Below are 16,519 nucleotides of genomic sequence, written 5' to 3' on the forward strand. Positions count from 1 at the left end.
TTAAGGCAAAAGATGAAACATGTGTGCATATATGATGAGAGTTGAGACTTGAGAGACACGACGAACTCAAAGATAATACTTTTTGTCGATGAAATATGGTCGGCAGTCTACCCAGGAGTTTGTTCAAGGTAGTAGATTGTCGGTAGACAGATGTGCAAGCCACGAACAAGACGGTGACGCAAGACAGACATGAGGTTTTATCCAGGTTCGGCCGCCAAGAAGGCGTAATACCTACGTCCTGCGTCTAATTGTATTGCTGTATGTCAATGAGAAATGTTTTTTAGATGGGTCCCATGCCCGCCTTATATAGTCCGGGGGGCAGGGTTACAGATCTGGAAACTAATCCTAGCCAGTTACAATTGCCATAGGTGGCCGGATAAGGATTCCTATTCTAACCGACCAGGATCTTGCTTGATCGTCAAATCTGTCTTGACTCCTTGCGCGGGACTCTGAACAGGTTGACCGAGCCGCGCGTCGTCTTTTGGTGGACCGGACCCTCTGATCTGGGCCGGCTCAAGCCTAGCCGTAAGGGTACAGGGGTTAATACCCCCACAACTAGTCCCTGAGCACCATGTATTATGCTGCGACACGTCATTTTAACCTTCTCCGAACAGTGAGGCTTGAGTTCTTGACATCTCTGACCACCGTTGTCACCGGAGAAGTAGGTTGTCCGAAAAATGTATGGTACTCTTAAGAAAAAAGAAAAAGATTTCCGTCCTGGAAAGTGTGCCCACTTGTATTTCTGAAAAGAAATGTAAGTGCGTCTTGAAGCGTAGCGTCCTTGATCACCAGAGGCGTAGGGGTCGAAAAACAAACACATTCACCGCAAGGTGAAGTGTGCCCACTTAGTCCCCGAGCCTGGTAGTAGGTGACGCAGGCACGTGGTGCCAGGGTCTAAAAAGAATTCCCAGTCAAGTCGAAAATCCAATCATAATATAAGCCATACGAGATGCACCGACAGGTGCATCGTACCGATGTAGTCCCCGAGCTTGCTGGAAGGCAAAGTATAAGCCTTGTAGCAAGGTCTAAATAAATGTCTCTCAACTGTATGTGAGTACAAATCATATGTAGCCGAGGAGAGCGGTCTCCGAGCAGTGGTCGGGACAGTTCCCGAGCACGATAGTAATCCTGACAATCAGTCAAAGCATAGGGGTCGATTAAATAAACGCATTCACCGCAAGGTGAAGTGTGCCCACTTAGTCCCCGAGCCTAGTAGTAGGTGACGCAGGCACGTGGTGCCAGGGTCTAAAAAGAATTTCTACTGGAGTTAAGAATCCAATCGTCGTACAATCAATACGAGATGCACCGGCAGGTGCATCGTACCGATGTAGTCCCCGAGCTTGCTGAAAGGCAAAGTATAAGCCTTGTAGCAAGGTCTAAATAAATGTCTCTTAACTGTATGCGAGTACAAATCACATATAGCTGAGGAGAGCAATCGCCGAGCATTCTTCAGAACAGTCCCCGAGCACAGTAGCGGTCGGGGCAGTCCCCGAGCACGGTAGTAGTCGGAGCAGTCCCCGAGCACGGTAGTGGTCTGGACCATCCCTAAGCACAAGACATGCAGCGAAGAAACGAATGCCGCTTGTACTATTATTTTGTGTATTTATTTATCTTCTTACTCTGTCAAGTCCAATCTGACACGTCTGGTCAAAAAAGCAGACGGGTATAGCACGTCATACTGCATTCTTGTCCTTTCAAGTAAACAGTCGCTTGGCACCTGTAAAGAGGTGCGTCAGTGTGGGCCCTCGCACACTAGCAACGAAGAGGCGCGTACACTGGTAACGAAGGGGCGTGTATATTGGCATAGATCTTGAGGTTGTGAAAACAATCGTCTGCGGCGCGTGCGCACGTCTCCCAAGAATCTCGGGCGGACGAAACGGTGGAACTCTTGGTTATTTATAATATAGAACTGGTAAGTTACTTTTTACCGATCCCCATTACCATTCGCCACCACAGCCTTCTTCTTCCTCTTGCCAACCCTAATACCTCTGAAATCATCACCAATCACCCATCCACCATATCCACCTCCATCAACAAGGGCGGATTCATGGCGAAGAGTGACGCCCAGAAGAAAGCCGGAGTCATGGCGAAGGAGTGGTGGAAGTCAAGAAGCAACGAGCAGACCATCGAAGACCTCGTCATTATGGGAGTACTCCACAACAAGGCACTCGCAGGATGGCGCACGCCGGAAGGAAAAGGGTACCCCTATCCACAACCAGGTGAGATTGTGTTTTTCGAAGATTTCTTCAAGCGGGGTTTTGGGGTTCCAGTGCACCCTTTCCTTCAGGGCCTCTGTTTGTATTACGAGATTGGGATTTGCAATCTGCATCCCAACTCGATTCTTCTTGTCTCCACCTTCATTCATCTTTGCGAAGCATATGGTGGCTTCTAGCCCCATTTCGACTTCTTTCGCCATCTTTTCTGTCTGCGGAAGAAAGGAAGCGATGGCTCGAAGATAGCCAGAGGTGTGTACCTCAATCTGCGTGATGGGATGAAGGCCCAGTACTTGCACTGCCCTTGGAACACATCATTGGACGACTGGTACAAGAAGTGATTCTACATCCGCGAAGAGCCGAACATGATCATATTGTGCGACGTGGGGTTCATTCCGGAGAAGAAGAACAGCTGGTCGGAGAAGCCCGAGCACTTGGAACAGATCTCAGAACTTCTTGAGATGATCCAATAGAAGAAACTGGATGGTCCGAGCGTGGTCGGGAACTTCATCAGCCGAAGGATCCAGCCTTGCCAGAGGAGGGTACATCCCGGCTATGAGTACCAAGGTAGCGCAGACCCAACTAGGACCAGGCAAGAGGCGCTTGACAAGATAGAAGTCAAAGTCAGGATTGGAGAGCTATTCAACTTAGCTGATCCAAATTATGTCAGGTTAAGCGACATCGAGCACGCTTTCAAGCTAGCCCGACCTCCCCCAAAGGTAAATTATGCTGCCTTGTACCCGTAGAGTTATGTTGTAACAGAAACTTAGTGTGTTGTCGCCTTTATGTTTTCTAGAGTAATGGTCGTGACAGAGCAGCAGTGTTCGTGTCTCCACCCCCTGGTGTGGATTGGCCGTAAGGTGCCGGCCCAACCGCCCAGACCAACGCCAGGATCGAAGACGTCGACTAGGCCATACTCGGGGTTGGGGAGGAGGCAATGGCCAGGGCTGCTGGCAAGCGGCCGACGGCCAGCAAGCGTCGTCAGGCCATCTTTACACTATCAGATGATGAAACAGAGGATGCAGACATCTTCTGACTCGTCCCTAGAAAGAGGAGGAGACAACTGGAGTCAACGGAGCAGGGTGGCTCCTCCGTGCCAGTGGGACTCGCATCACCGACCACTGCAATGCAGAGGACAAGCGGCAAAGGGGTCGAGCATCAAGCCCCGACGCCGATACTGGTCATGGAAAGAGACCTGGTGGCACCCGCAGAGCACGTGGAGCAAGCACGGACGAAGAGACGCGCCTTCGCCACATCATTCCGTGCTTCCAAGCTGTAAGTATTTGTAACCTTAACGTAAGCTTACAATTTATATTGAATACTATTGTCTTCTGAACTTATCTCTGATATATTAGGTCGGTGTCCACCAAAAATCCTGACCAACTAGCTAGGTGCGGCATGGCTCCGCCAGCAATGGCGGAGAAAACTACCTAGCAGCCGGCTATGGAGGAACCTGTAGCAGAAAGTCCGTCGGAGCCTCAACAGACGAGCGGCCAGATGACAGTCCCCGAGCAGTTGGTCGAGGGGAGAGTCGAGCCAAGTACAAGTGCTCCGAGCAATAACCCTACTGAGGGGGATACTTCAGCGCCAAGGGTATCAGACCAAACCGAGGAGCAGCAGCCGGAGGTGGCACAGAGCATGTTTGCCGATGCTACGGCCCATGGGAAAGCCATAGTGATCGCAGAGACTGCAAACTCCAGACCAGCGCCGCTACCCCGAACAAGAGGCCAAAGAGGACGAAGTAGAAGAGGTCATGGGCCATCCCTAGGACAAGCGACAACATGTATATGTGTCGCGCTGGCGGAACAACCAATGGGTTATGCATGAGGAAATCCCAGAGGTCGAAGAGACCATGAAAGTTGAACGAGCGGTAAAACGTCTAGTGACGGAAGTCCAGGTATGTTTGGCTTGACCACTTGATCCTGCTATCCAGTCAAACTATTTGAATTAGCTTTTTTTACATGCAGGACTTGATGAAGACCGCAAGGTACCGAAAGAAGTGCTTCGACCAGATTGAGGGGATCACAGCAAGCAATAGAGAACTGGCGGCCGAGGTGGAACGCTTGTGCCACCAACTTGAAGCCGCCAACCAGGAGAGGACGGAGCAAGAGGCACAGAACCAGAACCTGGTCGTCCAGCTCAGTAACAGAGAGCAGGAAAAAATAAGTAAGTTGTCACTTTATCACAGCAAGTGCATGACACGTGTTGTTGCATTGTTGGTAGTAACAGCTGTAGTGCAGGCTTAGAAGCCGAAGTAGTCCGTCTCCAAGAGGAGAATAGCCGTGTGGCCGTAGAGTGTGGTCGCCTGAAGGAGGACAACAAGAAACTGGCGCACGACCAGTCGCAACTCCGGGACCGCACAACCAAGATGAAGGAGGAACTGAAAAGTAAGTGTTCCAGACCACCTTGCTCATTCTGTTGCCTGCGTTATCTTGTCGTGGCGTGACATTTTAATATCTTGTGCGGTTTGCAGTTTTGAAAGTCAATGTCAAGAAGCATCTGGAAACCGTGATAAAAGATCGTGATGGCTGAAAGGTGCGATGCCTAGAGATCAGCGAGGATCAGGACACATGGAAGAACCGGTGCCAGGAAGTGGCAACTAGCATTTTGCCCGTCCTCAACCTTATCGACCCAGCGCTTACAGAGCAAGCGCCAAGGACGCCGCAGCTTGGACTGGTCGAGAGATGCCGAAAGACATGGGAATGGTTCCAAGATTTCATGAAGGAGGCGGGTGAGTACACAGGCGCACATGTGCTAAGCATAGTGTGTGCCCACTACCCCCCTGATCGATCTCAAGTGCCTAGAGGCTGGGTACCCGAAGGAGGTAAATCCAGACAAGGCTGAGGAGCTTCGGATGACCCAGCTAGACCTGTCTTCAAAGATAATTGGCGACATTAACCTATGTGGAGGTGGGACAGCACCTGTACAGGGTACGCCATCAACAAGCCAGCTGGAAACGCCATCAGTTGTGAGCCAACCGGTGAAGCCTACGGTCTCGACCAGCCAGGCATTGGCGGGGGCCATCCTCTTTAGCTCGACCAATACAAGAGTCCTCAAGACTCGAGCGGGATGTTGGAAGTAGCGAGCAGCAGGTGCCGCGTGCCCTGACCAGCCAATAGGATAGGCTAGAGCTGTAGAAGAAGGATGTAGTTGTGTTATTGTAAACTTGTACCTCTTTAGGCAAGCTTGTAATAACATAACTGTATATCATTATAAGCTTATTTGTTTTGTATAAAACGTATTTAAGCTTGAAACTCGTGTTGGCGTAACTAAGTGAGAACATGTTAGCGTTCTGTTTAGTTGTACCAGTTTACTCGACACGTCATCCTGAAAAGTTTGTACGGCCCTAATTTGGCATGTGGTCGGAGTGTGAGGTGTGTGACCTGTGCACACGTAGACGCGAACAAGTCAAACCAGGGGGGACCTACCGATCACCCGTAGCGTAGAGAGCGGATCCCATGCACGCGTTGAGAGGAACCGGAGACAGGGCCTGCTCTGAAAACCCGTGAAGGAATGGTGGTCGGCTTTGACTGGCTAAGTTAGAATAACCGTAAAATTTGAAGTGACACAATCATAGTGGTCGGAGAAATCATAATAGCTTTATTGAATTAAATCGAAAGTACAAGAGGAGTACATATCTCAGTAGTTAAGCATAGAAACGCCTAAGCTTGTCGATGTGCCATGAATTTGGTACGTCCGTACCGTCTAGGTGAGCTAACCTGTAAGACGTTGGTCGTGTGACTTCCTTGATCATGAAGGGCCCCTCCCATGGAGTTGTGAGTTTATGGACACCAGCCTGATTCGTCTTTCACTTCAGGACCAGGTCCTCGACCACGAAGAACCGCTCTTTAACGTTCTTGTTGTAGTACCTATGCAAAACAGCAAGGTATTTAGCTGTACGTACACAAGAATCGAGCGCTTCTCTTTTGCACTATTCACTTCTAGCTCCCGTACTTCGTTGACCTTGCCTTCGTCGAAGTTCTCTACATGTGCTGATCTGAAAGCTATATCTGCTGGGAGGATTGCCTCAGCGCCGTAAACCATAAAGTATGGTGAGACGCCGGTGTTACGACTGGACTGAGTTCTGAGGCCCCAGACCACGGCTGGTAACTCTTTGAGCCATCTTCCGGGAGCTTTGTCATTTTCTCTATACATCCTCTTCTTCAATGCGTCCAAAATCATACCGTTTGCCCACTTGACCTGTCCATTAGCTCTAGGGTGCGCTACCGAGATGTATTTTACTACTATGCTCCTTTCATCGCAGAAGTCCCAAAAAGCGTTCCCGGTGAACTGAGTACCCAGATCAGTGATGATGCTGTTGGGTATGCCGAAGTGGTGGATGACCTGGTCGAGGAATGTAACAGCCTTTTCTGAGGATGCCTGTACCAAAGGCATGTACTCTATCCATTTAGAAAATTTGTCGATCAGCACAAAGACACATGTAAATTTCCTAGGAGCCGGTTTGAAGGGCCCGATCATATCCAGTCCCCAGCATGCGAAGGGCCAAGAGGCTGGTATTGTCTGGATCTCATGTGCTGGTATGTGGATTCTCTTGGCGAAGAACTGACAACCCTCACAGTGCCGGACTAGCTTCTCTGCATCAGCTACCGCTGACGGCCAATAGAACCCTGCTCGGAAAGCCTTGCCGACCAGCGTTCTCGAGGCTGCGTGGTTGCCGTAGGAGCCGGAGTGGATTTGGTCCAGGAGATGTTCGCCATCCTCTCGGGTTATACACTTCATCAAGATTTCCTCCTTTGTGTTCTTACGCCATAACTTGCCATCGACGAGCAGATACTGCTTACTACGACGCATCAGGCGCTCGTTTTCTATCTGATCAGTGTAACCGTTGCCATCTGTCAGGTACTTGATGAAAGGTTCTCTCCAGTCGGGCTCATGCGTGGTCGGAGGTGGCTCAGTGGTGCTCGACGCCGAAACCGTAGCCACCAATTGCTTGTCTAGAGGCTTGTCGACCATGGGATCTTCCTCCTCGATGGAAGGCGTGAGCAGGTCTTGGACGAATATGCCATGTGGGACTTTGGCTCGGGATGATCCTAACTTTGACAGCGCATCTGCTACTTGATTTTTGTCCCAGACCACGTGTGTGTACTTGATGCCATAAAACCTGCCTTCCAGCTTTCTGATCGATTTGCAGTATGCATCCATCCTTTCACTGGCCGTGTCCTAGTCCTTGTTGAGTTGGTTGATGACCAGAGCCGAGTCTCCGTAGACATAGAGACGTTTAACACCGAGCTTAACCGCAATGCGCAAACCATGTAGGCATGCTTCGTATTCGGTGGCATTATTAGATGCTGGGAAATAAATCCTGAGGACATACCGGAGCTGCTCCTTAGATGGTGACACGAAAAGGCTCCTGCTCCTACGCCATCGATGTTGAGAGAACTGTCGAAGTACATCTTCCAATACTCGTCGGGCCCCTGAGAGGTAGGCGTGCTTAAGTCTATCCACTCGACGATGAAATCGATGAGCGCCTGAGACTTGATTGTAGTACGGCTTGTGAATTCCAAGGAGAAGGGGCATAGCTCCATTGCCCACTTGACGATGCGCCCATTCGCATCCTTGTTGCTAATGATGTCTCGTAGAGGGTACTCAGTCATGACCACCACACGATATCCGTCGAAGTAATGTTTCAACTTTTGGGATGTTATCAGTATGGCGTAGATCAATTTCTGAATCTGTGGGTACCTGGTCTTAGATTCATTGAGCACCTCACTGATGAAATAGATTGGTCAATGTACCTTGTAGATGTGGCTGGGCTCGTCATGCTCGACCACCATGGCAGTGGAGACCACTCGATTAATCGTCGCAATGTAAAGCAGGAGTGTTTCATCTTCTCTGGGAGCAGTAAGGACCAGAGGTGACGTAAGGTATTGTTTCAGCTATGTGAAGGCAGCGTTTGCTTCCTCCGACCACTCAAACTTCTCGGATGCTTTGAGCAGTTTAAAGAACGGTAATCCCTTTTCGCCTAATCTTAATATGAAATGGCTGAGAGTGACCATGCATCCGGTAAGCTTCTGAACATCCTTTACCTTTTTGGGCGGCTTCATGTCCAAGACAGCTTTGACTTTCTCCGGGTTAGGGCATATGCCGTCGTGACTGACGACGTTGCCAAGTAGTATGCCAGAAGGAACACCAAAGATACACTTCTTTGGGTTTAATTTCCATTGGAATGTGTTAAGGGCTGCAAAGGTGCGTTCCAGGTTGTCAACAAGGGTATGTGCTTCCTTGGTTTTGACAACTACATCATCAACATAAGCCTCGATGAGGTCGTCTTTTATCTCGTCTTTGAGGCAGGCCTGTATAGCGCGTTGGTAGGTAGCCCCGACGTTCTTGAGCCTGAACGACATGGTCGTGTAGCAGTAGGCGCCGAAAGGCGTGATAAAAGATGTCTTGATCTGGTCATCCTTTTTTAGAGCGATCTGGTGATAACCAGAGTAGCAATCGAGAAAGGAAAGCAGCTCGCAACCGGCGGTTGAATCTATGACCTCGTCTATGTGAGGTAAGCCAAAGGGGTCCTTAGGGCAGTGTTTGTTGAGATCAGTGTAATCAACGCACATTCTCCATTTATTATTCTTTTTGCGTACAAGAACTGGGTTAGCTAACCACTCCGGATGATACACTTCTTTGATAAATCCGGCTGCCAAAAGCCGTGTAACTTCTACCCTAATCACCTCCTTTTTATCGCGAGCGAACCATCGTAGCTTCTGCTTGATAGGTTTGGCCTTGCCATTGACATTCAAGGAGTGCTCGATCAAGTTCCGAGGTACACCGAGCATGTCAGCAGGTTTCCATGCAAACACATCCACGTTGCTCCTCAAGAACCTGACGAGCGCGTCTTCCTATTTGGGATCTAGGTTGGCCCTGATAAGGGCCGTTTTGCTGGGATCGCCGTCGACCAGCAAGATCACCTTGTGCTCCATGGACTTGACGTTCTTGCGTGGAGCCTCGAGCTCTGGGATCTCTAGGTGGTCGGCCGAGGTCTTCTTGGCGTCGAGGATGGTCTCGGCCATGCGAATAGAGAGGTCGTGAGCCTCTGCTATTTTAAAGCTGTCGTCTTCACAGGTATAAGCTGCGTACACGTTACTCCTGAGGGTTAGAACTCCTTTCTCGGTAGGCATCTTGAGCACCAGATACCTGTAATGAGGTATGGCCATGAACTTGGTGAGCGATGGTCGACCAAGGATAGCATGGTAGGTGCCGTCGAAGTCATCGACCACGAAGTTGACGTAGTCGGTGCGGAAGTGGTTTGGGGTCCCAAACTGCACAGGTAACGTGATCTGCCTGAGAGGTGTAGAGCTCTGTCCGAGGAGAACACCCCAGAACTGTGCCTCGTATGGCTTGAGATTCGCCTGGGTTATCTTTAGGGCCAGCAGACTGTTCTTGAAAAGTATATCGATGGAGCTGCCGCCGTCAATCAGCACTCTGTCGAATTGAACTTTGTTGATACAAGGATCGAGGACTAGGGGAAAACGTCCTGGTTCAGGTATTGCGGCCCATTGGTCTTTTCTGCTGAAGGAGATTTCGCGGTGAGACCAAGGAGGGAGCCGTGGATCGTCGATGAGGTTGTCGGTGTTGGCCACGTTCAAGCAAGCACGGGCGAGCAGCTTGCATTCTCGTTTGGTCTCGATGGACACTTTGCTGCCAATGATGGTGTGCACGCGATCGGTTGGCTTGACATACTTGTGACGGGGATCTGCGTCTTCATCGTCGTTGTCCTCGTTGCGCTGTTCCCCTACGTCGTTAGGCTTGTCGGACGTATCCAAAGCCTGTTGACGCGTGTAGATAGACTTGAGAACGCAGCAATTCTCCATGGTGTGGTTTGACTTGGGATGGAGCTAGCAGGGCCCTTTCGATGCTTTGGTGTAGTCTTCTTCGTAGTTACGACGTCCACCACCTTTTTTGACGGTGTTGACCTCGCCGCCGTCTTCTCGAGCACGCTTGCCCCTGTAATCGTCACGGCGGTTACACCGCTGATTACGTTGGTCGCGGTGGTCGTGGGAGTCATTGCGCTGGTTGCGGCAATCAAAATTGTCACTCCGACCACGGTTGCCGCGGTAGTCGTCGCGGTGTGGGGGTGGTCAGAGCGCAGAACCCTTGCTGCTTCTTTGACAATTATCTTTTTAGCATCGTCGGCGTCCGCATATTTCTTAGCAGTGGCCAGGAGCGCTATAACTGATTCAGGTCTCTTGCGGAGGAGCTTATCCCTTAGGGCGTCGTGGAAGCGTAGGCCAATGATGAAAGCCTCGATTGCCTCGTTGTCGGAGATTGATGGGACCTTGATGCGCATCTCCGAGAAACGCCGGACGTACTCTCGTAGTGGCTCATCCTTCCAATCTCGGATCTGCTGCAGATCATATTTGTTGCCGGGTTGCTCGCAAGTAGCAATGAAGTTGTCGATGAAGGCTTGCTTGAGCTCTTGCCAAGAATCAAAATAGTTTGCCGGCAAGCTGACCAGCCATTGGTGACCTGCGTGGCCAACAGCGACTGGAAAGTAGTTAGACATGACGTGCTCGTCAGCCATGGCTGATCTGCACGTAGTTTCGTAGAGCATGACCCATAATTCAGGGTTCTCCTTGCCGTCGTACTTCTGAAGTTTTTCGAGCTTGAAGTTCTTGGGCCATATGACTTGGCGAAGGTGCGGAGTAAACTGCTTCAAACCCGGCGGGCCATGGGCAGTATCATATTCCATACGGCGATAGCTTTCATGGGATGCATGATCATTGGCTCTCTAGTTGATGCGATCGCGCAGATCACGTCCTCCGAGGTAATGGCGGAGATCGTTATTGCCATCGCGGTGATCTCGGTTGCCATCTAGATTAGCCATGCAACTATGGTTATCGCGGCGATTATCGTGGTTGTCTCGGCGGTTGTCGTCCCAGACGTTGCGGCGGTTGTCCTCCCGACGGCGGTTGTCATCTCGACCACCATCATGGCCACCGTTTCCACCTTGACGGTTGTCTGATGGGTCGTTGTTGCGTGAGCCACGTTGGTTGGGTGGCTGTGAGCGACTTGAGTACTAGCGGCTGTGGCTTGACTCGACTGAGACGGATGGAGCCCAGGCTTGATTTACAATCTCTGCGGTCTGGGCCATAGCAGCCGTCAGATAGGCTTGTATTTCATCGTGAACTGCTTGAGTTTTCGGGGTATTGGGTAGCCGTTGCATTGTCGCCATAGCAACGACTACGTTGGCGCTTGGAGTCCTAAAGACCTGTTTGTCCCCTACCCTGTTGAAGGCATTGTTGAGGTCGCGTGGCTAGACCCTTATGCGTCGCGCCTCCTCTTCTGCTTTGGCTTCGATTTGTCAGCGATTAAATCGGTCGATATTTCGTGCTTCGCGTGCAATCCTTTCTTGTTCTGTTTCACCGACTGTTGGTGGTTTGTCATTACTGACAACATTGATCAAATCCCCTCGCCTTGATGGAAAAGACAGAAATTGTGGGAACCCCGGGGCGTGGTCTGGGATATCCAGATCGTATTCGACGCCTTCATCGTAGTGATGCTGGAGCTCAGTGTGGACGGAGACATTAGATGCGATGCCAGACGAGGAGCTGGAGTCACCCTCTTGGACTGTGTGGACAGATCCTTCTTGATAGTCCTCAATCCGGATCATGTTGATGAAGTTGCGTGGCTTCGGCCGAGGTCGGTGTATAAAACACAGATCCGAGCGGCGTTGTATATTATACGTGTAGTTGGAGGCAGCGTTTCGCAGGCCGTAGGGCTAGGCCTGGTAGTTCTCCATCGAGGCTTCGTACTCGGAGAGCCGGAGACCCATCGTGGAGGCTGGTCGGCGACGAGCGGAGCGCCCTTCAGGAGTAGATATGACCACGAGATCTGTACCAAGTCGTGCAGGACGACTGGCCCGAGCTGGTCGGGTAGATCTGTTGTGGGGAGCGGTTACCTGCTCATTAGGTTGACTTTGAATCGAACTTACCAGAGCTAGGGTTTCAGCGAGTTTAGTGCCGACCCGATCAATGGAGTTGAGCAGGTCGGTGTTGTCGATCTGCTTCCCTTTGTAGCAGGGAAGCAGACGACGGGTGGTCGGCGTGGCTGAAGATGACGCGGGCGTGGTCGGAGCCAGATATACCGTGGTCGGAGCCGTATCCACCGTGGTCGGAGCCATATCCACCGTGGTCGGAGCCGTATCCACCGTGGTTGGAGCCATATCCACCGTGGTCGAAGACGTAGCCGATGCAGGTGAAGCAGTGGTCGACGCAGATTGAATCCGCGCCTCCTCCGTGGTTATGGCGATGAAGTCGTCGGAGCCGGTGAGGCTGTTCGGTGTAGCCATGGAGCCAGGGATGATGACCGTCTTGTTCACTTGGAGAGCAGTACGCACACCCCCTACCTAGCGCGCTACTGTCGACGAAATATGGTCGGCAGTTTACCCAGGGGTATGCCCAAGGTAGTAGATTATCGACAGACAGATGCGCAAGCCACGAACAAGACGGTGACGCAAGATAGACACGAGGTTTTATCCAGGTTCGGCCGCCAAGAAGGCGTAATACCTACGTCCTGCGTCTGATTATATTGCTGTATGTCAATGAGAGATGTTTTTTAGAGGGGTCCCCTGCCCGCCTTATATAGTCCGGGGTGCAGGGTTACAGATCTAGAAACTAATCCTAGCCAGTTACAATTACCATAGGTGGTCGGATAAGGATTCCTATTCTAACCGACCAGGATCTTGCTTGATCGCCAAATCTGTCTTGACTCCTTGCGCGGGACTCCGAACAGGTTGACCGGGCCGCGCGTCGTCTTTTGGTGGACCGGACCCTCTGATCTGGGCCGGCCCAAGCCTAGCCGTAAGGGTATAGGAGTTAATACCCCCACATTTTTCAGCGAACAAACAATATTTTTCTCTCACAATAAATCAGTGTAAGCATCAGCATAAGCCAAATTTTAGCGAAACGAACAGGGCCAGAGTAGAGGGACGGCATATCAATGATTATTGAAACAAGGGATATTATTAGATTTTTTTGTGTTGCTTATTATTGTGATTTTAGATCATTTGTTACAATACTAACCGATTTTTCAGAAAAAAACAAGATTACAAGCTACGCTAAACTTATTAAAAACTTTCACTTAAACTGTTAGTCCGCTGTCAACAACAAATAATTGACATTAGGATAAAGAAAAGTAACTTAAAACTAGTACTACGTTTCCAAGAAACTTCTTTTTTTATAGATAATAGATAATATAAAACTCTAGTACGTTCTTTTAGGTCATTGTGTTTCTTGACGCTTATATACATTGAAAAGCAACTTAAAACTTTTAGGCTGGTTGGGAAAAAAAACAGTATATATAATGTATGATGAATAGTAACTCAGACCCACAATTACTCATGCGTACACACTTGCGCATCAAGAAGTCATAGTACATACAGGGCGAAGCTAGAAATAAATGGACTCTAGTGCACAACTAAAAGAGTGCATATATTTTTTTTATATAAAGATGTATGATAAATCTTAGACTTTTGAGTGGTAAAAACAAAATTTACCCTGGTGCATTGGAACCAGGAAAGCCGAACAAGAGCATAGGTAGTGCATCAAAGAGCATCAAGCACCAGACAAGTACCACTCAATATGGCCGGGCCCGTAGATTAGCAGGAGCAAGCTGTGCAACTGTTCAGGGCCTCCAAATTTTAAAGGCCTCCAAAGTACTAATTAACAATGGTTGATCAATTATTAGATAGAAGAAATAAAATGCAACATTACAACATAGGTCTTAGATTATCGATTAGCTAATTGGACCAGAAGGACGTAAGCTCGGTGTCCAATGCTGGCCGACCTGCTTGGCTTGGCTTCTTAGATTTTACAGCCCTATCTTATGTTTCACACAGGGGGCCTCCAATTTGTAGGTACGGCCCTGATATTGCATAGGTAGTGCCTCCGCTAGACCTTGATTTTAGCGCATCAAGTTTTCTCTAGTGTTTTTCCCTGTGCCTCCACCACGTATCGATCCATGGAACTCTATATGACTATATGTTGTAATGGTTGCGCAACACTTTTAATTTGTGTGAGTCCTCCACTATTACCTACTAGGTCTCTACCTAGCTTGGTTCCATTTAGACGCACGTGAATCTTTTTTCCTTGATAGCACTTGCAAGTGCAAATACACTTTTTTTTACTACATCATCGTCAAAAAGCAGGTCCAACGTAATAAGATAAACGCAGTAGTAATAGTAGTCTCGTAGCACAATATACCGAGCGATTACAGCGCTGAGGGAAGGAATTGGCCAAGGAGATGCCAGCGGAATAATTAACTTTTTATCAGACTTACGGGGTAAGTGGTATATAAAATACTATGTCAGTGACTCATATATCAGTAACACATGTTATAGTGTCATCCATAATAATGATAAAAAATTAAATGCCCCCAACGGCTTTGTCAGTGTCATCAGAGAAGGAGATATTACTACCAGCCAAGCCTGCCTTGCTCAGTCGGTAGAGCGCAATGCTCTTAACCTTGTGGTAGTGGGTTCGAGCCCCACGGTGGGCGCTGTCTTTTATTTTTCCAGAAAACTCATGTTTGCAACATGAGACATACTATAATCTTTTGCCTTTTATTTTTTGTTTCCAGGAAACTCCTCTTTGCACATATTATACATACTATAATCTTTTGCCTTTTCTTCTATACATCATCGCCAAAGTTATTTTGATTTAACGTTTCCACAAAAATCCTATTTGCACATATAAGAAAAATAAGACATTACAATCTTTTGCCTTTTCTGTAAGCACTCGTGCTGAAATTTTCTTTACACCATCGCCAAGTAAAGCCCAAATCCAGTGTCCCTAACAAACATAATAAAATGCTTGCAACCTTTTTTTTTTTGAAAATTTAAATTTTTATTGTATCACAAACAAAGTACACATTAGGGCTAAGATTGCCCCCATTCGAAATGTTCCAAAACTTGAGGGAAGAGAGAAGACAACAGTTTGGATTCTAGCACTCCTTGCTTTTTTGGCAAGTGTGTCAGTTGTTTTGTTTGACTCTCTTCCGATCTTGATGAATGAGAGATTTCTGACTTGGCTGATCTCATGTAATTCAGAAAGTAGAGGCCGTAGTGTCCAATGACCTAGATGAGTTTGATGTGAACCAGCGCGCTCTGTTCGCTTGAGCTTATCAGCCAGAATCAGCCAGCCAGAAAACAATATTTTTCTCTCACAACAAATCAGCTATTCAAATCAACCGGAGCCAAAATAAGTCGTGCCGAACAGAGCTAGCACCTGATTGTCAGTACAGAGAGTTGCTTCCTGCAAGTTGAGTGCCATAGCCAGCTTGGCACCGAGAAAGGAGGGCGAGAGTTACAGCCTCCAAGGGCTCCAAAATCTGGGGAATTGCTACCTGGAAAAAAGATGCATGGGAAACACTTCTTGCAGGGGTTTTGAGAATGAAAATCCCAATGCCTGTTTGGTTTGGCGTGGTGGCACCTTGTATGCCTATAGAGTCATCACAGAAAATTCTAGGACCAACTGAACTTTGTAAGCATGTGGGCCTAGGTTGTGGAGGAATATGCATAACAGGGTCCTCCTCAATAGCCATGCAATAAGCTTTAGCCCTGTTCACTTGGCTTATAATCCATACTTTTTCAGCGAACAAACAATATTTTTCCCTCACAACAAATTAGCCACCAGTTTTTTCAGTCATGGCTTATCAACCAAGCGAACAGGAGCGAGGTCAATTGCATTTGCCTCTTGTAGAACTCTAGAAACTGACCAATTTATGTTGTTAAATTTATGACCATTGCGTGCTTTCCAAAGACACCACATGATAGACAAAATCATACCTAAGGTAGCATGTGAGGATCCTTGTTGCATAATAGTAGCAATTTGAGTGTGTAGTCCATGGTCCGATGAAGGCAAGGCATCAACTCTAAGTCCGATAGGTGAGACAAATCAAACCGCCCTGGCAACCATATCTTTAAGAACTTGCTAGTGCACGGACATCCGATTCGGGGCGCTAGCATCGGATGGTGCCCCGCGTGCAAAGAGAAGGAGCCCACACATCGAGTAAGCGAGCGCCCCAGCAGTGTCAGACTTGCGACCGAGCACCCTAGCAGCAGGCCCGCGCCGCCTTGGACGTCGTCCGCACTGCCCCGGACGTTGCCCGCGCCGCCAGTCGCTTTCCACATGAATCCATGTGCAACACCCCGATCTACTTTTGACACATCCGGATGCAACAATTACAACAACAAAAGAAGATAGATGAAACACTTGAAATATGCGTATGAAATACTTGCAAAAACACCTGAAAAACACTTGAAAACCATTGCAAAATATATGCAACATCCA

General features: G+C 48.8%; 1 non-coding gene across 1 annotated transcript; it reads left to right on the forward strand.

Annotated features, from left to right (window-relative positions):
- Positions 1 to 14,653: 14,653 nt before the first annotated feature.
- On the forward strand, positions 14,654 to 14,726 carry TRNAK-CUU (transfer RNA lysine (anticodon CUU)). Its single transcript has one exon. It is a non-coding gene; the product is annotated as a tRNA-Lys (tRNA).
- The last annotated feature ends 1,793 nt before the right edge of the window (positions 14,727 to 16,519 follow it).

The sequence above is a fragment of the Miscanthus floridulus genome, chromosome 10, assembly GCF_019320115.1.
Source record: "Miscanthus floridulus cultivar M001 chromosome 10, ASM1932011v1, whole genome shotgun sequence".
Taxonomy (NCBI): Eukaryota; Viridiplantae; Streptophyta; class Magnoliopsida; order Poales; family Poaceae; genus Miscanthus; species Miscanthus floridulus.